The sequence below is a fragment of the Dipodomys merriami genome, unplaced genomic scaffold (assembly GCF_024711535.1).
Source record: "Dipodomys merriami isolate MVZ:Mamm:240054 unplaced genomic scaffold, mDipMer1.0.p SCAF_501, whole genome shotgun sequence".
NCBI classification, from domain to species: domain Eukaryota; kingdom Metazoa; phylum Chordata; class Mammalia; order Rodentia; family Heteromyidae; genus Dipodomys; species Dipodomys merriami.
Window position 1 is genome coordinate 523126 of NW_027206071.1, and position 24762 is coordinate 547887.

Consider the following 24762-nt stretch of genomic DNA (forward strand, 5'->3'; position numbering starts at 1 on the left):
GCTTTTGCTGTTGCTATTGATCAATGGGTACTTGTGTTTTTTTTTTTTAAATTGTATTTTATTTTATTTGAGAACATACTGTACAAAGGGGCTACAATTACATGGGCAGGATAATGGATACATTTCTTACCAAGCATTGCAGCCTCCTCCTTTGTTTACCCTTCACTTCCCTTCCCCGCCTCCCCCCTCCCCCCACCCAATTTTACCCCCCTCCCCCCACCCAATTATACCCCCCTCCCCCCCCCACACCGGCATTGTAAAGCTGGTTTTGACATGACATTTTGTACTTCTCATTGTTGCAACAGGTCCACCTGAATCCTTAAACGACTTGTTTGTCCCCATCTACTCCACATGTTATACTGACATCAAATATAGTGAAAACGGGGGTTACAATGTGGGGGAGGGACATACAAAGCAACAAAGAAATAATCTTATAAATGCATTAGAAATACATGCATGAAAGAAACGAAAACATTAAAATACATATTTAAGGGTTCATTTTCCTAGCATCACATTATCTGACCTTTTCCGCTTGACTCATACCTATACTAGATATTGCAAATAAGGGAAACCATGGGACCTATGCTTCTTTGGGCCTGGCTTACTTCACTTAATATAATTTTTTCCAAACCTTTCCATTTCCTAACAAATGGGGAAATGTCATTCTTTCTGATGGAGGCATAGAATTCCATTGTGTATATATACCACATTTTCTTGATCCATTCATCTACTGAGGGGCATCTGGGTTGGTTCCATATCTTAGCTATGGTAAGTAATGCTGCAATAAACATAGTTGTGCTGGTAGCTTTAGTGTGGTCTTGTTTGTAAACATTTGGGTAAATGCCCAAAAGTGGGATTGCTGGATCATAGGGGAGATCTATGTGAAGTCTTTTGAGGAACCTCCATACTGCTTTCCAAAGTGGTTGAACAAGTTTACATTCCCACCAACAATGAAGTAGGGTTCCTTTCTGTCCACATCCCCTCCAGCATCTGTTGTTATTGGAGTTCTTGATTTTTGCTGTTCTAACTGGAGTGAGGTGATATCTCAATGTTGTTTTGATTTGCATTTCTTTTATGGCTAGGGATGTTGAACATTTCTTCATGTGTCTATTGGCCATCCTTCTTTCTTCTTCAGAGAAGCTTCTCTTTAAGTCTTTCGCCCACTTATTTATTGGGCAGTTGTTTCTTTGAGGATTTGTTGTTGGGTGGTTTAATTTTTTGAGTTCCAAGTATATTTTAGATATGAGACCCTTGTCCGTTGTATGGCTAGTAAAGATCTTCTCCCAATCGGTGGGTTTTCTATTGATCTTGCCAGCTATGTCATTTGCCCTGCAGAAGCTCTGCAATCTTATGCAATCCCATTTGTCCAACCTTTCTTTGATTTGTTGTGCTTCCGGGTCTCTATTCAGAAAATTTCGACCTGAGCCAAGGAGACCTAGGGTTTCTCCTATTCCATCCTGTAATGTTTTCAGAGTGTCTGCTTTGAGTTCAAGGTCTTTGATCCATTTGGAGTTGATTCTGGTGCAGGGTGATATATAAGGATCTAGCTTTAGTTTTCTACATGTAGTTAACCAATTTTGCCAGCACCATTTACTGAAGAGGTTGTCTTTCTTCCATTCTATTGTTTTAGCTTCCTTATCGAAGATTAGGTGGCTATAGGTCTGTAGGTTCATTTCTGGGTTTTCAATTCTATTCCATTGGTCCTGAGGTCTGTTCTTATGCCAATACCAAGCTGTTTTGATTACTATGGCTTTATAGTAGAGTTTGAAATTTGGTATTGATATTCCTCCAGCAGTGTTCTTTCCGTTGAGGAGCGTTTTTGCTATTCGGGGTCTTTTATTGTTCCATATGAATTTTTGGATTGCCTCCTCTATTTCCTTGAAGAATGAGGGTGGAATTTTGATAGGTATCGCGTTGAATTTGTAGATAGCCTTGGGAAGTATTGCCATTTTCACGATGTTAATCTTGCCAATCCAGGAGCATGGGAGGTTTTGCCATTTTTTAAGTTCTGTGTTGATTTCCTTTTTCAAGATTTTAAAGTTTTCATCATAGAGGTCCTTCACTTCTTTGGTTAAGTTAATTCCTAGGTATTTTATTTTTTGTGGGGCTATTACAAATGGAGTTGCTTTCCTAATTTCAGCCACACTTTTCTCATTGTTGGCATATAGAAAAGCCATTGATTTTTGGGGGTTAATTTTATAACCTGCTACTTTGCCAAAGTTTTGAATCAGCTTGAGTAATTTGGGAGTGGAGTCTATGGGATTCTTTAAATACAAGATCATGTCATCTGCAAAGAGGGAGAGTTTTATTTCTTCTTTCCCTATTTGGATCCCCTTTATGTCTGCATCTTGTCTTATTGCTGTAGCTAGGCATTCTAATACTAGATTGAAGAGAAGTGGAGAGAGTGGGCATCCTTGTCTTGTTCCTGAGTTAAGAGGAAATGGCTTTAGTTTTTCACCATTGAGTATAATGCTGGCTGTAGGTTTGTCATATACAGCCTTTATTATATTGAGGAATGTTCCATGGATTCCTAATTTTTCCAGAACCTTCATCATAAAGGGGTGTTGGATCTTGTCAAATGCTTTTTCTGCATCTATTGAGATAACCATGTGGTTCTTATTCTTGCTCCTGTTGATGTGATGAATAATATTAATTGATTTGCGTATATTGAACCAGCTTTGCATCCCTGAAATGAATCCTGTTTGATCATGGTGTATGATTTTTTGGATGAATTGTTGAAGTCGATTGGCCAAAATTTTGTTGAGAAGTTTTGCATCAATGTTCATCAAAGAAATGGGTCTATAGTTCTCTTTCTTTGATGAGTCCCTGCCTGGTTTTGGGATGAGGGTTATGATGGCTTCATAGAATGTGTTCGGTAGTGAGCTTTCTCTTTCAATTTCATTGAAGAGTTGGAGGAGTATTGGTGTGAGCTCTGCTTTGAAGGCCTTGTAAAATTCCGCTGTAAAACCATCTGGTCCTGGACTTTTCTTAGCTGGGAGGTCTCTTATTGCTGTTTCTATTTCGATGCTTGATATGGGCCTGTTAAGCTGGTTTAACTCATCTTGGTTTAGTTTTGGCATGTCAATATTTGCTAGGAAAAGGTCCATTTCTGTCAAGTTCTCAAACTTATTAGCATAAAGTTTTGAGAAGTATTCCCTTATAATGTTCTGAATCTTGGTTGTTTCCGTGGTGATGTTTCCATTCTCATCTCTGAGTTTATTAATTTGGGTGTGTTCTCTCCTTTTTCTGATAAGGTTTGCTAAGGGTCTGTCAATTTTGTTAAGTTTTTCGAAGAACCAACTCTTTGTTTTGTTGATTCTTTCTATAGTTTTTTTGGATTCTAATTCATTTAATTCTGATTTAATTTTGATTATTTCTTTCCGTCTACTGGATTGGGGTTTATCTTGCTGCTCTTTTTCAAGGAGGTTTAGATGTGTCATTAAATTATTAGTTTCCGATCTCTCCAATTTGTTGATGTAGGAGCTCAGAGCTATAAACTTGCCTCTGAGTACTGCCTTTGCTGTGTCCCAGAGGAGCTGGTAATTTGTGTGTTCATTTTTGTTGAATAGCATGAACATTTGAATTTCCTTTCTAATCTCTTCCATGACCCACTCATGATTCAGCAGTGTGTTGTTCAGCCTCCATGTGATACCGGACTTTCTTTGGGGCTTTTGGTGTTGAGTTCTAATTTTATTCCCTTGTGGTCAGAGAGAATGCAAGGTATAACTTCAATGTTTCTGAATTTAGACAAGTTTGCTTTGTGGCCTAAAATGTGGTCTATTTTAGAAAACGTCCCATGTGCTGCTGAGAAGAACGTGTATTCTGATGCTGCTGGGTGAAATGTTCGGTAAATGTCTGTTAAGTCTAGTTGATCTATGCAGCTGTTTAGATCTGCGGTTTCTCTGTTGAGTTTTTGCCGAGTTGATCTATCTAGTGGGGAGAGTGGTGTGTTAAAATCCCCAACGATTAATGTCTTTGGATCTATCTGGGATTTGAGGGAAAGTTGTGTTTCTTTGATAAATTTGGGTGCTCCATTGTTTGGCGAATAGATATTTAGAATTGTAATATCCTCCTGAAGGAGAGATCCTTTAATTAGTATGTAGCGACCTTCTTTATCTCTTCTCACGAATTTTAATTTGAAGTCTATTTTATCTGATATTAGGATTGCAACTCCCGCCTGTTTATGAGGGCCGTTTGCTTGGTAGATTTTGTTCCAGCCTTTAACCTTGAAAATATGTTTGTTTTTACGGGCAAGATGTGACTCCTGCAGGCAGCAGATAGAAGGGTCTTGTTTTTTAATCCAACTAGACAGTCTATGTCGCTTAATTGGAGAGTTCAGTCCGTTAACATTAAGAGATAGGACTGAGAGGTATTTGGGAGTTCATGCCATGTTATCCACCTTCTTGGGGGCTGTGAAAACTGGGTTCTTCCTAAGGTTCTTGGATTCTCAGTTTGGGTGCAGTTTCTTGGCCTTTGTTGCGTTCTTGTTGGTTTTCTATGTGTAGGACATCTTTAAGAATCTTTTGCAGGGCTGGTTTGGTGGAGATGTATTGTTTCAATTTTTCTTTGCTATGGAAGGTTTTTATTTGGCCTTCAGTTATGAAGGAGAGTTTAGCTGGGTACAGTATTCTTGGTTGATAGTTGTTTGTTTTTAGGGCATGGCATACATCATTCCAGGCTCTTCTTGCTTTGATTGTCTCTGGTGAGAAATCTGAGGTGATTCTAATTGGTTTCCCTTTATAGGTGATTAACCTTTTCTCCTTGACAGCTTTAAGGATCTTTTCCTTGGTCTGGGTTGATCCTGTGTGGATTATAATGTGACGGTGGGATGTCCTATTCTGGTCTGGTCTATTTGGGGTTCTAAAAGCTTCTTGTATCTGAATAGGCATATCTTTTTGTATGTTTGGGAAGTTCTCTGCTAGGATCCTGTTAAACAAATTTCCTAGACCATTAACTTCTGTTTCTAGGTGCTCCTCTACACCCATTATCCTTAGATTGGGCCTTCTGATGGTGTCTTCCAGGTGTTGGATAGACCTATCATATTTCTTGGACTTGTCTTGGATGGTTGTATGTTCTTTCTCTATAATATCTAGGCTGTCTTCAATCCCTGAGATTCGATCTTCTTCATGGTCTAACCTGCTGTCAAGACTCTCTACTTTGTTTTTTATCTCTTTTCCTTCTAATTGGTCAGCTTTGATGGCTTCAAGTTCTTTGTTGAAGCTCTGTTTTAGGTCTTGTATGAATTTCTTTACTTCCTTAATTTGGTGTTCAGTGTTTGTTCTCAAATCACTTAGTTGATGGGTTATGGTTTCTTTGGACTCCCATTCCTTCTGTTGGGTTCCATTCAGCCTTCCCTTTGTGGTCTCCCTGACTTCCTTCAGCTCTTTGTTAATGGATTCCATGAATGTCTTTAGTGATCTTTGTGTATTCTCTACCTGGTCTCTTAATTCGTGAATTACTCTTTGATTAGTTTCCTCCCTTCTGTGGGATTCCTGCAGTTCTCTTTGAGTGTTCTCTGCCTGCTCATGCCATTCCTCCCTTTCTCTTTGAGTATTCTCAAGTTGTTCACGCAAATCCTGTATCAGTTTTTGAGAAGCTTCCTCACGCTTATGATGTTCCTGTATAAACTTCTGGGATGCCTCCTCTCTCTCCCTATCACGCTCATACAGAGTCCTTTGTACATTGTCAAACTTCTCATTTATCATGTTTGCTATTAGTGTTTGTAGAGCTATTTGGGAACTCTCCTCTGGATTATTCTTTATCTGTTCTAATCCCTGATTATCAAGGTTGGGAATTGAGATACCCGAATTTGCCATTTTTCTTGTGTTTTTCCGGCTTACTCGGCCCATTTGAGATACAGATTGCACCAGTTTTGTGCTAGAACACTATCTTAAGGCAACCATCAACCAAAGTTTGCATTTGTACAGTCAATAGTCTACAGATACAATCTAGTTCAACAGATACATCTATTCAACATCAAATGACTATATGTTAAAGGACTTCGAACCGCAGAAAAGAATTTGGAAAACCAGAAATTATTAGGATTAGGGAGAGATGTGGGTAAAAAATAGGAATAGATTGGTGTGGGGAGGCACAGGGAGAGTTAACTATGTCCTAATCACAATGCAGGAAATGGGTTGGGTAGGATGCAAGTAGAGAGAGAGAGAAAAAGAAGAGACGGAAAGGGGAATAAAGAGAGACCAGAAAAAGAATAGAAACGTAAAAATTAATGTTATTATAGAGGTTAAAAGACCGTCTATTTAGAGAGGAATGTGAATATGTTCAGAGAAGGGGAGGGACATAGAGGAGATGTGGAAAGCTTTAAGGATGGGAAAGGGAGAAGAAAAGATCAGAAGTTCAGTAGAGCTAGATAAAAAACAAAAAGATAATTAAGAATGAAAGAAAAAGAGAAAGAAGACAAGAAAAGAAAGGAAAACTCTCATTCACGTATTCCTAAAATAAAAATTATAAGATGAGAAAAAAAAATTACTGGAAAACAATTATTTTTTCAGAAGAGGCAAAAATTAAAGATTAATAAAAGTTTTAGAAGGGAAAAAATTTATATATATATATATATATATATATATATATATATATATATATATAAGGTAACAAAAAACAAAAAACAAGCAAAAAAAAGAAAAGAAGAAAAAAAAAAAAGAAAAAAAAGAAAAAAAAGTCTTTTGATCTTTTTTTTTTTTGGGGGGGGGAGGAGTGGGAGGAATCCTGTATCTCCCTTTTGTCTGCGACCAGTCTCTTGTTGTAGTCTCTGGTCAGCTTGAGGTCCTGTGGCTTGATTGGTTTCTTAAGTCGGTTGGTTGGAAGAGGCAGAAAAATGCTCTGCTTTACCCAAGATTTTGAGATCCCCCTCCCAGGTTAGTTTTCTGGGAGGGTGGTCTGCTTTGAGAGTCACAAAAGAGGGGGATGTGGTTATGAGGCTAGGTTCTGGGTAGGGTTGAGGCCTTTCAACAAACAGTAGCTTTTCCCTGGGGCTATTTTGTGATAAAGCTCACAGCGCCCACCCTGTGATTGATTGTGGTGGCTGCTAGAGGGAGGGGCAGCCTCTGGCTCTGGTTACCCAGTGACGCTAGGCACTCCGATGGCTGGCGCCTGAGCTGGGTGACTTTTCCCTGGATGGAACTGAGTCTGGCAGGTCACTTCGGCGTTAAGTTCTTGTGACCTGCTAAATGACTCGTTTTATTCCAAGGCCTGAGCTGGAGCTAGCAGCAACTCCGAGCTTTGTCGGTATCCAAGATGGAGATCACCGGTGCTGGGGGGGGAGGGGTGGCCTTCCCTCCTCTGCTCCCTGAGGAGTGAGGATGTCGGGCTTGTACTCACGCCGAGTCTTGGATCCTGGGTCGTCTCTGGTCTGCAAACAGCAGGATGAAGATGTTCGCTCCTTGTCGGTTCTTGTTGGTGTTGAGTAGAATCCGCTCGTCCGCTGCGTCTGGCTCCTTCGTCCCTGACTCTCTGTGTCTCAGGTATGACTCCCGCGGCGGTGGTCGCCGCTGCGACCCCGCCGCCGGAGCGGCAGCTGGTGCGTTTCTTTGGCTTCCCCTCTCTTGTCTAACTCTCTGTCCTGTGATGGTACACTTGGTGTGATTCTCTGGCTTAGGACTGTTCACTGGAACTCTAAACTTACTTTCTATGCGAGAGCTTGTTCAGATTCCAGCTTCTCCTCCACCATCTTCCCGGAACCGTCTCGGTACTTGTGTTTTTTTTGTTCATGCATTTTTTATTATAAAATTGATATACAGGTCTTTTACACTTAATTAAGTCAACTAAAGAGTACACTTCGGGCTGGGAAGGTGGCTCAGTGGTAGAGCGCTTGCCTTGCATGCCTGGGGCCCTGGGTTCAATTTCTCAGCACCACATAAGCAAAAAGCCAGAAGTGGCTGTGGCACAAGTGGTAGAGTGCTAGCCTTGAGCTGAAGAGCTGAGGGACAGCGCCCAGGCCCAGATTTCAGGCCCCACGACCGGACCCCCCCCCAAAAAAAAGAGTACACTTCATTTTATTTTTTAAATTTCAAATTTGAGCTTAAATGTTTTGTTTCTTTAGGGTAATTCTTTTTGAAGAGTTGTAGGATTAGTTAATTTAATTTTGCATGATTTTTACGCATGCAAATTATTCAGATACATATATTTTGCTCTTAAAATATTTAACATGTGACTATTTAAAAATTATTTTCTTAATTTTTATATGGTTAGTGGTTTTAAATAAATTTATTTTCTTATAGCTATGAACATATTTGTACAGGTAGCAAATACTTACTGTATTTTCAAGAAGCACATACTTTATTAAGAAACGCTTCATTACCTGGTCTCTTTTTGGAAATATTTGTACTTGTGTTAAAAAAAATTTTTGAGCTCAGCATGGTGATTTGTGGCATCCATTTTGTAGCTATGGTGGGAGGTGTAAATAGGGTTTGTAATTCAGGAGAGACAGAAACTACAAGACCTTATTATAAAACTATTCAGAGTGAAATGATTAGAGATAAGCCATCCATAACGTTATATAAAGCACCTCGTTATCATATTCTAAATCTTTAGTTAAAAAACACCAGTAACATCAATCTTTTGTCAAAGTAAAAGGACACATGATTCAAAATGTTTATTATTTAAAACTTATTTGCAAAGATTCTCATGTCTTCTATTAATTTCAATTTTCTTAATCTATTAAAATCCAAGTATATTGTGACTATTTTGTTTCTACTAAACATTTAAATAGTACGAGCAATATAATGATTTCATATATTAACATACCTTTACTATTTGTGATACTTTCCTCCGTTTAATATGATAATATCAACATTCCAAATGTGTGTATGTGGTGTGTGTATGCGCATGTTTATGTGGTTTCTGTGTGTGTGTGCTTTGTGTGTCCTTTGTAATGCGTGCAAGATCACACCATTGCTTCACATATGCTAGACCAATGTTTGACCACTGAGCTATAATGTCTAGTTATAATCCAAATAATATTTTAAATCATGACTTTTATACTTTCATTCCTAGTATGCTTTTTCAAAATTATATATAATAAAATGTGATCCATGGTCTATCCACACTAGCAAGTTTTATTGCTATTTTGAATATTTCCACTGCCATTCCACTTCCAAAGTCTTGTGTTTGTTATTTGATAAAGGTTTTACTTTGCTTCTTTTCTCTATTCTTTCTTTTGCCCTTTTGTGATTACCTGTTCTTTCTCTTATATCTTTGGAAATTAATTATCATATTCCTATGACAATTTCTTTACATTGTAACAGGTATATAAAATTCTTTGTTTTCTATTTTATTTTTTTCCATTTTCACTGACTTTTATTCCAAACTGTTAGATGGGCTAAAAAGAAACTTGACTCAGGACACTTTATTTTTCTCCTTCTCTTCTCTGAAGTCTTTCTGTTTTTTGAAACACAAGAGCAACGACATATAGTTCCTATAAGGTCCATCATTTTTTCCACTCTCATTCTCCTCTGTTTTACAGCTCAAGTTGTTATCATTCAGCTTTATTATGCTACAGCATTATCTAAATCTTAACTCATTCCTAAATTAATTTTAGTTGTTTCAAGTATTCTCTAAAGGCATATCCCTATATATATTCTATATATAATATCTGAGGTCTTGTATTTTCACAAGGTACAAAATATGAGTGACTATCAAATATCTAGATATCTCTGCAGAATATTGGTTCACCTGCTCAATAAAATTGTATGTAAATTCAAGGAATACAGGTCAGTCAGAACAACCTTGTAAATGGTGTAGCTTGAGCCTTCATACTAGCTTTGAATCTTATTACCATGTTTAGTAGTGAAGGAAACATAGTTCTACAATAAGAGCAGACACATAGAAGAATGTAACAGATTTGTCAAAAATAAATTCTTAGTTTTATGGTGAATAGATTTTGAAAACTATCCCATGACTTAATGAAATAAAAATAGAATCTTAAATGGGTGTATTGGCACTATTTTCTCTCGAGATTTAAAGAATGATCTTAGACTACTACCTCAATCTTTTTGTTTTGTTTTGTTTTGTTTTGTTTTGTTTTTTGTCACTCATGGGGCTTGAACTCTGGGCTTAGGCGTTGTTCGTGTGCTCTTCAGCTCAATGCCAGAGCCCTACCACTTGAGCCACCGTACCACTACTGGTTTTCTAGTGGTTTACAGGAGATAAGAGTTTCATGGACGTTCCTGCCCAGGCTGGCTTTAAACCACAACCCTCAGATCTCTGACTCCTGAGTAGCTAGGATTACAGGAATAAGCCACAAGCACCCGGCCTACCTCAATCCTTATACAAAAATTTAAAATAAAAAATGATTATCAACCTATAAATGTGAGATGTAAAAGCCTATAAAACATAAATGTAAAAATTCATGACATTGGATCCGTAAAGGTTTCTAAAAATTTGTCCTGGAAAGCATTAGTGGCTAAAGAAAAGCAAGAATAAACTGGATTATATCAAGTGATAACCTTTCATAATTCAAAGGACACTATAATCCAAGTGAAATCATCCAACAGATGGACGGAACATATTTGTTAATGCTATAACGTTAATGCTACAATGATTCTGAACCTTAAGCATTTTTATATCTTCTAATTCTATATAATTTTTGCCTGAATAGGATATTTCTTTAAAGAACATATGTAAATTAATAGTCAAGAGGAGGAGCATATGAAATAAGCTCCTCTTTAGTATCTAAGAAAAAGAAAACTCACTAGTATGACCCTAATATAAAAAGATGACACAAAATATAGTAATGCATTTGTGGAGAAACTGATATACTCCTCATAGTGATTTTATTTGTATAATACTGCAATCATTTTAGTAAGCAAGTTTTCAAGACTTCAAAAGGTCAAAGAGAATTGTATAGGATCCAATCATTATACTTCTATGAATGTATTAAAGAGAAATAAGAAACGTGTTTGGACAGAGATTTGTAGTTCATTGACAGTCCACTTGAATAGTATGTATGAGACCCGGGAAATAATCCCCAAAAACAAATTTTGAAAAGACACACTATAGAGGATGCATGCTGGACAAATTCCTGTAACAGAATTTTATATCTATTTTAATGTCTGTTCTAAAATTTATAGCATTTCTATTTGAAAAAATGCAAGTTTGTGAAAATTAGGCTTTGAAACCTATGAAGGTACAATTCACTTCCAAGCACTAAACTGTATACAATAAAAGGAGATAATATATTGTAAATTAATTACATGTCAGCAAAAAAACTATTGTTAAAAATTCTTCACACAAAATCCACAATATTTAAAAAGATATTTTTGGTGTTGGCTAAAAACTCTGTAAACTACAGCGTTTAAAACAAAGATGTGATTTCTGTTTATTTTGAGGTTTTTTGTCTGTTATTTTGAGTTTATACAGAGATAAATCAATCAAAAATCTATGTTATAACTGGAATACCTAGGAATTATGCATCACTTATAAGTAATTGATAACCTTTTCTGGAAGAAACTTTTATCAAATGACAGAAGACACAAATCTATGCATCTGCAATTTATGAAAGCCATACATTACTTGCTCAATCAAATTGCTTTTCTCTACTTTGCTAGGAAATCAAATTATTCTCAAGACAAGAGCCAAAAGCAGTGAAAAGAAACAAAATACACAATCATCTTGATTTATTTGTGAAAATAACAAATGAAATAAAACAATTCCACATAAGGGGCTCCAATATTAGTATCAATGAAGCGGTTCCTGAATGCCAACATCTATTGAATTTTTGGAATTTTTTCAAATATAAAAACTAGAACAAGAAAACAAATATACTCTTAGAGTGAGCCAGTCTTGCAATCATTTTCTTAATTGTTTTGAAATTACAAAAATTGATACTCCTTTGCATTCTAAATCATTTAAAAACATTTATCACTTATTATAATTCAAGTAACAAGCAAGAGTAATTTTATATAATCATTAAAAATACCATTTTATTACTATCGTAAAATAGAATAAAAGACCAGTCCCAATATTTTCCCTACTCATCATTATTCTTAATTCCTAATCATTACCTAAATATCTTAATCTAAATAGTCATGTCTTTAACATAGACATAAATATTGTATACATTTTAACTTAACATTTTCCAAGGGCATGTATTCATGTTTCTAAGAAATGTTCACAGCAGTTAAAAGATGCTTTTGTGAAATTAATGTGATACATTTTCTTGTTGTGGTTGTTGTTTGCAAGGCCTGGGCCTTGTCCCTAAGCCTTTTCATGCTCAAGGAAAGCACTCTACAACTTGAGGCACAGAGCTAATTTCTGTTTTTATTGGTTAATTGGAGATAAGAATCTAACAAATAATTTTCTGTCTGGACTAGTTTCGATTATAATTCTAAGATTTCAGCACAAGAATAGCTTGAATTATAAGCGTGAGTTACCGACACTTGGTTTGATGAATTAAAAAAAATTGATTATGTTTTTTTCACTGTAATGTATATCATTCTACACATAAATTTAGATATATGTATATATTTCTTACAAATAATCTCTAAAAATGTATCTTTCTACACATAACATATATATATGGAGAGAGAGAGAAAGAGAGAGAGACAGAGAAGACAGACAACCTCTAAAACTTTTATGCTACTATTTTGACCTTTTTCATTTCAAAGATATATAGTCTATTTTTCTAAAAGTTCGTTAGAATAAAATAACAAATATTTCAATAGAAAGTAGAGTTTATTACTTTCAAGGAAATTTTAAATATGCATTTGATATTTTAGTAACACTTAAAGTATATCACTTGAAAAATTTCTGTTGAAACTCTTAAATATTTGTGTATAGTGATGGGGAGAGAAGAAGTTAATTCATATTGGTTAGGAATTTGCAATGTTTCAAAAATCTATTCCATAATTTGTTATAAGCACAGAGTCAAGCTATCTGATATGGTTTAGTTTTTGTTTCTATATTTGTTCAAAATTTTAATATGGGTGCATTCCCTGTGGTGACATTAAACTTATTAATAAAAAGACAAATAATAACAAAATCATAGACACAAAAAAGACTTTCATTAATTAGCACTTCTGATGCTAATAATTTTGATGAAGATGATGATGATGACCACAGTGTATCATGATAATGACAACAATGTTCTGATTGAAAAGGAAGATACTTTAGACATCTTTAAAGCTAGATTGTCACATTGAATTCATGGTAATAAATGGCATTGGATTACATACAATAAGAATAACAAGAGAGTTCCGGGAAGATGGCAGAGGAGAAGCTGGAGGCTAAACAAGCTGTCACATAGAAAGCAATTTTAGAGTTCCAGTGAACAGTCCTAAGCCAGAGAATCACACCAAGTGTGCCATCACAGGACAGAGAGTTAGGCCAGAGAGGGAAAATCCAGCCAAGGAGACAGATCTGAGCTCTTGCCAGCAGCCGCCGTGGCAGCAGCAGTGGTGTTGGTGGCGACTGCAGCTGCCATACCTGAATCACAGAGAGTCCGGGACAAAGGAGCCAGAGGTGGCAGGCAAGTGGATTGTACTCAACACCAGCCAGAACCGACAAGTAGTGGACATCTTCATCCTGTAGTTCCCAGACCAGAGATGACCCAGGAACCAAGACTCGGTGTGAGTAGAAGCCTGACTTCCTCACTCCTTCTCAGGGAGCAGAAGAGAGAAGGCCACCCCTCGACTCCCTGTACTGGAGATCTCCATCTTGGATACCGACAAAGCTCGGTGGAGCTGCTAACTCCAACTCAGGCCTTGGGATAAATCTGGAGTCATCTAGCAGGTCACAAGAGCCTAACCTGACCTGCCAGACTCAGCTCTACCCAGGAAAAAGTCACCGATCTCGGGCACCAGCCCCAGGAGTGGGTTTCTTCACTGGGTAGTCAGAGCAAGAGGCTGCCCCTCCCTTTAGCAGCCTTGACAATCAATTGAAATCCAGTAAACAGAAACCCTGAGAGTGGCTATAGGCTGGGCTCTGTGAGTTTCTCACAAACCGGACCCCGGGAAAAGCTACTGTTTGCTGAAAGGCCTCAATTCTACCCAGAACCTAGCCTCATCACAGCATCTCCAAACTCGAGGAAAAAGCCATCTCCCTCTTTTGTGATACTCAAAGCAGATCTCCCTCCCATTGAACTAATCTGGGAGGAGGATTGCAGAGCATTTTTCTGCCTGTTCAAAGAAACTGACTAAAGTAACCAACCAAGCCACAGAAACACAAGCAGAACAGACTCCAACAAGAGGCTGGTTACAGACTCAGGGGAGACACAGGATTTTTCCTTCCCCTCCCAAAAAAATCACAGAATATTTTTTTTTGTTGTACCTTTTAAAAAAAATTTTTTTTCAAAAAATTTTTAATTTTTAATTTTTACCTCTTTTGAAAAAAAAACTTGTTTTCTAGTAATTTTTTTTCCTCTTAGAATTTTATTTTCGGGGTATAAGATTGTGTGTGCGTTATTCTATCTTTCCTTTTTTTCTTGTTTTTGTTTTTGTTTTGTTTTTTTTTTTGTTTAGCTCTACTGAACTTCTGATCTTTTTTCTTTCTTTCTTATCCTTTTCACATTTTCTTCTCTTTCGTTCTTCTTTATGTGACTTAATTGCTGTTCTGCACATCCTCAGATAAACCCAGAGTCGATTATTAGACTTTATCCCCCATTGTGTACACACTTAATCCACAAATTTGTTACTCAATTCAAAACCCCTTAGACTTAAATTCCTTAATAGCAGTACTACCTTTTTATACCTATATAATATTTTAAGTATTTTTATTTTTAAGTTACCTCTCCTTTATATCCCTCCCCTTCTCTCATTATATTCATGTTTTTCTCTGAATAGTTTGTTTTAGATCCCTATTATATTTTTCATTTTAACCTTTCTATTGTTTCTGGTTTCTTTTTGTTCCCTTTCTCTTTCTTCTTTTCTCTCTATCTACTTTCATCCTATGCAACCTATTTCCTGCTTTGAGATTAGGACTTAGTTAACACTCCCTGTGCCTTCCCACTTCACTCTATTCCTATTTCTTACCCACATCTCCTCCTAAAACTAATAATTTCTGGTTACCAAATTTTTCTTTGCGGTTCGGAGCCCATTAATATATAATTGTTTGATGTTAAAAAGATGTATCTGTTGAACTAGATTGTATCTGCAGACTATTGTCTGTGGAAATACAGACAGTAGTTGATGCTTGCCTTAAGACAGTGTTGTAGCACAAAACTGGTGTTAATTTCATCGCAAATGGGCAGAGTAAGCCGGAAAAACACAAGAAAAATGGCAAGTCCGGCTATCTCAACTCCCACTCATGATAATCAAGGGACAGAACAGATAATGAATAATCCAGAGGAGAGTTCCCAAATAGCTCTACAAACACTGCTGGCAATTGGGATAGATGAAAACACAGAAAGGATTCTGTATGAGCGTGATAGGGAGAGAGAGGAGGCAATCTAAAAGTTTATACAGGAATATCATAAGATTGAGGAAGCTACTCAAAAACTGATACAGGATTTGCGAAAGCAGCATGAGAATACTTAAAGAGAAAGGCAGGGATGACGTGAGCAGACTGAGAAGACTCAAAGAGAACTACAGGATTCACATGAATGGGAGGAAGATAATCAAAGAGTAATACAGGATTTGAGAGGGCAGGATGAGAATACACAAAGATTACTAAAGGCATTCATGGAATCCATTAACAAAGAGCTGAAGGAAGTCAGGGCGACCACAAAGAGAATGCTGAATGGAAACCAATGTAAAGAATGAGAATCCAAGGAAACCATAACCAATCAACTAAGTGATTTGAGAGTAAACACTGAACACCAAATTAAGGAAGTAAAGAAGTTCTTACGAGATCTAAAACAAAGCTTCAACAAAGAATTTGAAGACATCAAAGCTGACCAACTAGAAGAAAAAGAAATTAAAAAAAAAAAAACAAAGTAGAAGGCTCGACACCAGGTTAGATCATGCAGAAGATCGAATCTCGGGGATTGAAGACAGCCTAGACATTATTGAGAAGAATATACAACCATCCTAGACAAATCCAAGAAATATGAGAGATCTAGCCAATACATGGAAGAAACCATCAGAAGGCCTAATCTAAGGAAAATGGGTGTAGAGGAGCACCTAGAAACAGAAGTTAATGGTCTAGGAAATTTGTGTAACAGAATCCTAGCATAGAACTTCCCAAACATGAAAAATATAGGCCTATTCAAATACAAGAAACTTTTAGAACTCCAAATAGACGAGACCAGAATAGGACATCCTACTGTCACATTATAATCCACACAGGATCAATTCAGACCAAAAAAAAGATCCTTAATGCTGTCAAAGAGAAAAGATTAATCACCTATAAAGGGAAACCAATTAGAATGAACTCAGATTTATCAGCAGAGACAAAGCAAGAAGCGCCTGGAATGATGTATGCCATGTCCAAAAAGAAACAACTATCAACCAAGACTACTGTACCCAGCTAAACTCTCCTACATAACTGAAGGCCAAAGAAAAACCTTCCATAGCAAAGAAAAATTGAAACAATACATCTGCATCAAACAGCCCTACAAAAGATTCTTAAATATATCCTAAACCTAGAAAACCAACAAGACCACAAAAAAGGCCAAGAAACTACACCCAAACTGAGAATCTAAGAAATATAGGAAGAACCCAGTTTCGCAGCTCCCAAGAAGGTGGATTACTTGGCAGGAACTCCCAAATACCTCTCTGTCCTATCTCTTAATATTAACGGACTTAACTCTCCAATTAAGCGACATAGACTGTCTAGTTCAATTAAAAAACAAGATCCTTCTATCTGCTTCCTTCAGGAATCACATCTTGCCCATAAAAACAAACACATTTTCAATGTTAAAGGCTGGAACAAAATCTACCAAGCAAATGGTCAAATAAATAGGCGGAAGTTACAATCCAAATATCAGATAAAATAGACTTCAAATTAAAATTTGTGAGAAGAGATAAAGAAGGTCTCTACATACTAATTAAGGGATCTCCCCTTCAGGAGGATATTACAATTCTAAATATCTATTGGCCAAACAATGGCACACACAAATTTATCCAAGAAACACTACTTTACCTCATTCCACATACATCCAAAGACATTAATTGTTGGAGATTTTAAAACACCACTCTCCCCACTAGAGAGATCAACTCGGCAAAAACTCAACAGAGAAACTGCAGATCTAAACAACTGCATCGATCACCTAGATTTAACAGACATCTACCGATATTTTACCCAACAGCATCAGAATACACGTTTTTCTCAGCAGCACATGGAACATTTTCTAAAATACACCACATTTTAGGCCACAAAGACAACTTGTCCAAGTTCAGAAACACTGAAGTTATACTTTGCATTCTCTCTGACCACAATGGAATAAAAGCCACCAAAGAAAGTCCGGTAACACATCTAGACTGAACAATACACTGCTGAATCACGAGAGGGTCAAAGAAGAGATTAGAAAGGAAATTCAAATGTTCATGCTATTCAACAAAAATGAGCAAACAAATTACCAGTTCCTCTGAGACACAGGAAAGGCAGTATTCAGAGGCAAGTTTATAGCTCTCAGTTCCTACATCAACAAATTGGAGAGATCTGAAACCAACAATTTAATGAGACATCTGAACCTCCTTGAAAAAGAGCAGCACGGTAAACCCCAATCCAGTTGATGGAAATAAATAATTAAAATTAAATCAGAATTAAATGAATTAGAATACAAAAAAAAAGAAAGAATCAACAAAACAAAGACTTCGTTCATCCAAAAAATTACCAAAATTGACAGACCCTTAGAAAATCTTTTCATGAAAAGAAGAGAACACAGCCAAATCAATAAACTCACAGATGAGAATGGAAACATCACCATGGAAACAACCAAGATTCAGAAGATTTTAAGGGAATACTTCTCAAAACTTTATTCTAATAAGTTTGAGAAGTTGGCAGAAATGGACCTTTTAAACCATGATGAGTTAAACCATCTTAACAGGCCCATATCAAGCATTGAAATAGAAACAGCAATAAGAGACCTCCCAGCTAAGAATAGTGTAGGACCAGATGGTTTTACAGCGGAATTCTACAAGGCCTTCAAAGCAGAGCTCACACCAATACTCCTCCAACTCTTCAATGAAATTGAAAGAGAAAGTTCACTACAGAACACATGCTATGAAGCCATCATAACCCTCATCCCAAAATCAGGCAGGGACTCATCAAAAAAGAGAACTATAGTCCCATTTCTTTGATGAAATTTGATGCAAAACTTCTCAACAAAATTTTGGCCCATCGACTTCAACAATTCATCTAAAAAATCATACACCATGATCAAACAGAATTCATTTCAGGAATGCAAAACTGGTTCAATATATGCAAATCAATTCATATTATTCATCACATCAACAGGAGCAAGAATAAGAGCCACATGGTTATCTCAATAGATGCAGAAAAAGTATTCGACAAGATCCAACACCCCTTTATGATGAAGGTTTTGGGAAAATTAGGAATCCATGGAACATTCCTCAATACAATAAAGACTGTATATGACAAACCTACAGCCAGCATTGTACTTAATGGTGAAAAACTAAAGCCATTTCCTCTTAACTCAGGAACAAGGCAAGGATGACCAATCTCTCCACTTCTCTTCAATCTAGTATTAGAACGCCCAGCTATAGCAATAAGAGAATATGCAGACATAAATGGTATCCAAATAGGGAAAGAAGAAATAAAAACTCTCCCTCTTTGCGGACGACATGATCTTGTATTTAAAGAATCCCATAGACTCCACTCCCAAATTACTCAAGCTGATTCAAATCTTTGGCAAAATAGCCGGGTATACAATTAATGCTCAAAAATCAATCGCTTTTCTTTATGCCAACAATGCGAAAAGTGGGGCTGATTTTAGGAAAGCAACTCCATTTGTAATAGCCCCACAAAAAATAAAATACCTAGGAATTAAGGTAATCAAAGAAGTGAAGGACCTCTATGATTAAAACTTTAAAAAACTTGAAAAAGGAAATCAAAACAGACTTAGAAAATGGGAAAAACTCCCATGCTCCTGGATTGGAAAAATTAACATCAGGAAAATGGCAATACTTCTCAAGGCTATCTACAAATTCAATGTGATACTTATCAAAATGCCAACCTCAATCTTCAAGTAAATAGAAGAGGAAATCCAAAAATTCATATGGAATAATAAGAGACCCCGAATAGCAAAAATGCTCTTCAACGGAAAGAACATTGTTGGGGGAATACCAATACCAAATTTCAAGCTCTAATATCAAGCCATAGTAATCAAAACAGTTTGGTACTCGCAGAAGAACAGACCTCAGGACCAATAGAATAGAATTGAAAACCCAGAAACGAACCTACAGACCTATAGCCATCTAATTTTGATAAGGGAGCTAAAACAATAGAATGGAAGAAACACAGCCTCTTCAGTAAATGGTGCTGGCAAAATTGGTTAACTACTTGTAGAAAACTAAATCTAGATCCTTATATATCACCCTGCACCAGAATCAACTCCAAATGGATCAAAGACCTCGAAGTCAAAGCAGACACTCTGAAAACATTATAGGATGGAATAGGAGAAACCCTAGGTCTCCTTGGCTCAGGCTGAAATTTTCTTACTAGAGGCCCGCAAACACAACGAATCAAAGAAAGGTTGGACAAATGGGATTGCATGAAGTTGCGAAGCATCTGCATGGCAAAGGACATAGCTAGCAAGATCAATAGAAAGCCCACGGATTGGGAGAAGATCTTCACTAGCCATACAACGGACAAGGGTCTCATATCTAAAATATAATTGGAACTCAAAAAATTACATCACCCAATTACAAATTCTCAATGAAACAACTTCCCAATAAATAAGTGGGCTAATGACTTAAAAAGAAACTTCGCTGAAGAAGAAAGAAGGATGGCCAATAGACACATGAAGAAATGCGCAACCTCCCTAGCCCTAAAAGAAATGAAAATCAAAACAAAATTGGGATACCACCTCACTCCAGTTAGAATGGCTAAAATCAAGAACTCTAATAACAACAGATGCAGGAGGGGAAGTGGACAGAAAGGAACCTTACTGCATTGTTGATGGGAGTATAAACTTGTTCAACCACTTTGGAAAGCAGTGTAGAGATACCACAAATGACTTTACATAGAGCTCCCAAATGACCCAGCAATCCCACTTTTTGGAGCTTAGCCAAATGCTTACAAACAAGAACACACTAAAACAACCAGCACAACTGTGTTTATTGCAGCATTATTTACCATAGCTAAGATCTGGAACCAACCCAAATGCCCCTTAGTAGATGAATGGATCAAGAAAATGTGGTATATATACACAATGGAATTCTATGCCTCCATCTGAAAGAATGACATTGCCCCCTTTGTTTGGAAATGGAAAGAATTGGAAAAAATTATATTAAGTGAAGTATGTCAAGCCCAAAGTAACATAGGTCTCATGATTTCCCTGATTTGCAATATCTAGTATATGTATGAGTCAAGCAGAAAAGGTCAGATAATGTGATGTTAGGAAAATGAACCCTAAGATATGTATTTTAAATGTTTTTTTTCTTTCATGCATTTGTTTCTAACGCAATTATAAGATTATTTCTTTGTTGCTTTGTATGTCCCTCCCCCACAGTATAACCCCTGCTTTTACTGTATTTGATGTATGTATAATTTGTGGAAGGGATGGGGAAAAGCAAATCATTTAAATAAGGATACAGTTGGACCTGTTGCAAAAATGACAAGTACAAGTGGTAATGTCGAAAACCAACTTTACAACTTGGGGGGGAAAGATTGGGGGGGGGAGGGAGGATGGGAAGGAATGGGAAGTGTAAACAAAGGAAGAGGCTACAATGCTTGATAATAAATGTACTCACTCTCTGGCTCATGTAATTGTAACTCCTCTGTAAAGTATTTTCATAATATAAAATAAAAATTAAAAAAAAGAATAACAAGAGGAGAGATTTAATATCAAGTAATACAATCATATAAACATGTAGGGACAAGAGAATTCCTAATGTTATTCCTACATACTCCTGTATACTCACTTTTCTTGGTAGTATATTTTTTTGTTGTTTTTCTGCGGTTTTTTGGTCAGTCGTGGGGCTTGAACTCTGGGCCTAGGCACTGTCCTTCAGCTTTTCAGCTTAAAGGGACAGCTCTACCACTTGAACTATAGCTCCACTTCTGGTTTTCTCTTGCTTTATTGGAGATAGGAGTGTCAAGGACTTTCCTGCCCAGCCTAGCTTTGAACAGTGATCCTCAGATCTCAGCCTCCTGAGTAGCTAGGATTACACGTATGTGAAGAGCTAAAGTAACTCCAATTTAATATGAAGCCCCGTGAGTTGTGATGCCCTCAGAGTAACCTCCAAAGAGAGCTGTGCTGCCAAAGAGAAAAATAGTTCTCAGAAAAACCGCAGGTTGCCACCAACCCTGCCCATCCTTAAGGAACAGAACAGTTGCCCAGGTTTTCCAGCATAAAAAGGGAAGTGTGATCAGGGAGGACTTAAACCCCCTAACTTGTGAACTTACTTGTGTGGAAACCCCCTGAACTTATGAACTTGCTTGTGTGGAAACCCCCTACACTTTTTTGTTTGATACTATAAAAGCTGTCCTAATTTTGAGCTTGGGGCCTCTTAGCATCACTGGTTACCAAGTGCGCGGAAGACCACGCTCGAGCTTGCAATAAAGACTCGTTGATGTTTGCATTGATCATGGTCTCTGGTGGTCTGAGAGGGGGGCATCTGAAATCTAGGCACTTCACTGTGAGCCAGCAGTGCCTGGCTTGGTGGTATTGTTTTTTAATACATCAAATAATTTATTTCCACATTTTGATGGACTAAAGTATAGTTTTCAACTTATGGTGATTAGTTCAAATAACATTCTCATATAGATACTATTCAAAAACAAATGATATGTTAAGATTATGGTCTTCAATACAGCTGTGAACACATGACACTATTTACATAATAGCACTTACATGCGTGTAGTTGTCTTAAAAGGCCACAGGCCATAGAGCAAGGAGGTAAAATTTATTTTTATTTCTGCATGAAACAATTTGTAACTTTATACCAACAAACTGAATTTGACTCTTTCATTATTTGCAAGCTAAGGTGGAAAATGTAAGGAATCTTCACTTTTTCTATTTCCTGCTCTAGAAGTCAACAGTATTTCTGGTAAATTACATCCATTTACAGATGAGAAATGTAAGGCTAACAGTCAATATAGTGAGTAAATAATGATACTAGAATTTGTGTCTGAGCTCTTCACTCCATATGCTTACAAAGAGAGTAATTTAGTGATGGAGAGGACAAATTTGAAAAGACTGTGGGGGAAAAGCATACTTTGTAAATGGTTGTTTTAGGATTAGGTGACCAGTGATAAGTATTTGAAATACGCTGGTGTTAGGGGCATATAAAGGAGTACATAGAAATCATATTAGTGACAGAAACTGAGAACATCATGATCATTTATCTTATCTAATGGCAAGAGTAGAAGGATAAGAAGAAATCTGAAGTGCTTCCACATCTCTGGCTGGCAACTGTGTTAGTGATATTCTTGTGATAAGGATTACAGGTGAAAAAGATGGATTTAGAGGTAAAAATTCTGATAGTTCCAAAATTTATGTTAAACAGATGCAAAGATAGGTCTGTTTAGACATCATCAATATATCCATGACCATTAATGTGAAAAAGAATAATAAAATCGGGGGCATTATTGGAGGGAAGGGGAAAAGGAAAGTTCTGACACAAGTGTGAGCAATGTGCGCACCAGTGTGGACAAGACAGGAAGAAACAGATAAATAAGGAAACAAAAAAGTAATAAACACAGATTTGCAGAAGGAAAGAATTTTCAGGAAGATATTGTAGGAAATATATTATCTGGATTTGAAAACTAAAGGGACATAGACAAGTTCAATAAGAACAGTGTTTTGGTGAAAGTCATATTAATAAAATTTTGAGATATGAATGTGAAGCCATAAAATTGTGGATCCATGAATTCAACAGATCCTGTTGATTTTAAATGTTAGGACAAAATGCTTTTATCCTAACCTTAGAAGAATTATACAGATATAACTGTCATGAACTTTACTTAGAGGTATTCTGTGAATATTTTTGAAGATTTGTTTAGGCAAGAGACCATAGATTGAATTACAACACAAATAAGCCTAACGTATCCTACAGTTCCAGTGAGTGACCAATGAATATATATCAGGTTGGAATTTTATTGAAATATTTTAGATATGTTTGTATATTTTATCAACTACTCATTATAAATGTAGGACAAGTAACATCAGGTATTAGGTTGAACATAGAGCTTTATGGATGTGACTGAAGACTCCTCAAATTGATTCTTTTTAGAATAAAAAATGCCTCAATAGGCATTGACACATCATAACTGCCACATATTCTTTTTAAGTGTAGTTCTTTTTAGGGATATCTCCATCCTGAAATAACTCTTTCAATCAACCTGCCACAAATTCTTATATGTAGGAAGTGCTTCAATAAACTTCAAGCTTTTATTGAATAGAGTTCAGACATTACCCTCACCACTTGGATTAAATGCTTAAAAAGATAATATATTATGTTTAATGCCTCTCTTTCATTTACTCATACATATTGTGAAGTAGTGAAGAATTCTGATGTAACAATAATAGAGTAGTGACTTGTATAACACAACATCTAGTTTTAATTCAGATACTTAACTAATTAGCTCCAAATTTTGAGGATATTTATATTTCTTCTGGGAAAACTAATGAGCTCCAAGGAAATGTCCCTAAGGATATTCTTTCAATTCTAATATTACTGTTTGTCTCAAAATGCTTTAAATTCTACACACTCTAATGTGGGCATAGGGTTAAATTGTGGAATTTTTCTCCTTAGAAAGTGAGTACTACCCCATTGCTTAACATGGACAAAGTACCTTCATACATAGACTGGGAGTGTGCAAAGAAGAAATGGAAGTTGAACAATTTTCTTAGCAGTTTTTACAGATAAAATGGAAATAGAGCAACTACGAACTCAAAAGGAATGTGCAAAGAAGACAAAGGCCTAAAGTAGAATGTGCCAAGAATTGATGAAGTATAATTTATTAATGATGATTGAGTTTCTTACTATCTCTGTTCCCCCCTATGTAATATTCTCAAGCTTTTTGGGGGAAATTTCTCTTGAGGACTTTCTAATATTAAAAATTATCACTTGATTCTAGTGTTACTCGGGACATATTTTCTATTTTTTTCTAACTTTTCTACAGAATCTGAGAATTGTTTCATATGTGTGTTTGAACATATAAGTGCCTATGTGTGTATGTGCATGTTTGTATGTATATATGTATGCAAAAACCTCAAACTCTTATTCAGCAATATTGCTCATAAATAGTACTCCATCACTTGAGCCATTCTTCCAATGCATCTTTTGGCTGGTTAATTATACATAGTGTCTCAAAGACTGTTCTTTCCAGGCTGGATACAAACCTAACTTCACAGACTCCTTTACATTCTTATGTTTTATTTCTCCAGCAGTATCAACTTTTGAACTGCAAACATTTTTTGAGTGTAAAATCTGAACTGTAGCCCAGATTTTAAAATCGAGTTCATATAAAGATAGATGAACATACACATAACATACGCTGAGTGTACACTTTTAGAAATGTAATCCTAAGCAGGGTGCCAGTGGCTCATGCCTATTATCCTAGCTAATCAGGAGGCTGAGATCTGAGGATTGCAGTTCAAATCCAGCATGAGTAGGCAAGTTTCTGAGGCACTTATCTCTAATTAACCACCAGGAAAGTGGAAGTGGTTCTGTGGCTCAA

At 36.6% G+C, this 24762-nt stretch overlaps 1 long non-coding RNA gene across 1 annotated transcript in view; it reads left to right on the forward strand.

The window, feature by feature from the left end:
• LOC138810628 (uncharacterized) overlaps positions 1-23966 on the forward strand; it is a 72056-nt gene extending 48090 nt beyond the window's left edge. The window contains exon 3 of the long non-coding RNA XR_011367204.1: positions 23835-23966. This is a non-coding gene — a long non-coding RNA (uncharacterized lncRNA). The remainder of the gene's footprint in view (positions 1-23834) is intronic.
• Positions 23967-24762: the final 796 nt, after the last annotated feature.